This window comes from Orycteropus afer, unplaced genomic scaffold, assembly GCF_000298275.1.
Source record: "Orycteropus afer afer isolate SDZICR_OR568_19922 unplaced genomic scaffold, OryAfe1.0 scaffold00152, whole genome shotgun sequence".
NCBI classification, from domain to species: domain Eukaryota; kingdom Metazoa; phylum Chordata; class Mammalia; order Tubulidentata; family Orycteropodidae; genus Orycteropus; species Orycteropus afer.
In genome coordinates, this window is record NW_006921739.1 from 2,713,805 (window position 1) to 2,715,237 (window position 1,433).

Here is a 1,433-nt window from a genome sequence, read left to right on the forward strand (position 1 = left end):
TTGTTATTGAGGTGTTGGAGTGTTCTATAAATTCTAGAGATAAGTCCCTTGTCAGATATGTTATTACCAAATATTTTTTCCCATGAGTCAAGGAGTTTTTGATTTCATTTTTTATTTCTCTTCTTACCCAGTCTCTCTTAAGGAGAGTGTTGTTCAGTTTCCATGTGTTTACTCTTTTTCTGTTGATCTTCCTATTGTTGATTTCTAATTTAATAGCATTATGACCTTGGAAGATGTTTTACAGTATTTCAATGCTTTTAAGTTTATTAAGGCTTGCTTTATAGCCTAACATATGGTCTATCATGGAAAATATTCCATGTGCTCTGGAAAAGAATGTATATTGTGCTGTTGTTGGGTGAAGTGCTCTGTAGATGTCTATAAGGTCAAGTTGGTGGATTGTATTATTTAGCGCTTCTGCATCTTTGTTGAGTTTCTTTCCAGTTGTTCTATCTTTCAATTAAAGTAGTGTATTAACGTCTCCTACTATGACTGTGGAGTCATCTGTTTGCCTTTTCTGCTCTTTTAAAGTCTGATGTATGTATTTTGGGGCTCTTTCATTGGGTCCATAGATATTTATTATGGTTTTATCTTCTTGTTCAATTGATTCTTTAGTCATTACATAATGCCCTTCCTTGTCTCATACAGTGGTTTTTGTCTTAAAGTCAATTTGATCAGAAATTAATATTGCCACTCCTGCTCTCTTACAGTTGCCATTTGCTTAATACATCTTTTTCCAACCTTTGATTTTTAGTCTATTTTTGTCTTTATCTCTAAGGTGTGTCTCTTGTAGACAGCATATTGATGGATTATGTTTTCTTATCCAGTCTGCAACTCTCCATCTTTTGAGTGGTGTATTTAATCCGTTAACATTCAGTGTAATTATTGACAAGTATGAATTGGTTGCTGTCATTTGGTATGTGTTTTTTCATGGTGTCCCTGGTTTCTTTGTTCCATAATATTTTCTGTGCTGAGCTCATCATGCTTATGAATCATGTTATCATTTCCTTTGCTGTTATTGTTTTAGTATTTGCTGAATATTTGCCCTTCTCTCTCTTTTTTTTTATTGTGGTGTGAAGTTTTATCATTTTTCTTTGAGGCTACCCTGTGATTTATAATTTGCCTTTAGATATTTTTAAAAAACAAAAAATTTGCTTTCTTAACCATGACATAGAAAAATACCTTGCTTTCTGTTATGGATTAAATTATATTCCCCCAAAATATGTGTTGAATTCCCAGCCTTGTACCTGTGCATGTTATCCTTGTGGTGTAGTAAATTACTTAGTGTGGCTTTTCTACCCATAAGTCTTTGTAAACTCCAAGGTGGGATTTTCTATGAGCAACTGAGGAGCTCCTGATTGCTGAAGGTGTCCACCTGGAGTATTTCTGTTGGGAGTGGCACAAAACAATGTTCTGCGAGGTGCCCACTCTCTCAG

General features: G+C 34.5%; 1 protein-coding gene across 1 annotated transcript in view; it reads right to left on the reverse strand.

Moving 5' to 3' along the window:
- The window catches only part of COL24A1 (collagen type XXIV alpha 1 chain), a 586,013-nt gene that overhangs the window by 11,261 nt on the left and 573,319 nt on the right, over positions 1-1,433 (reverse strand). The gene's annotated exons all lie outside the window — the stretch shown is intronic.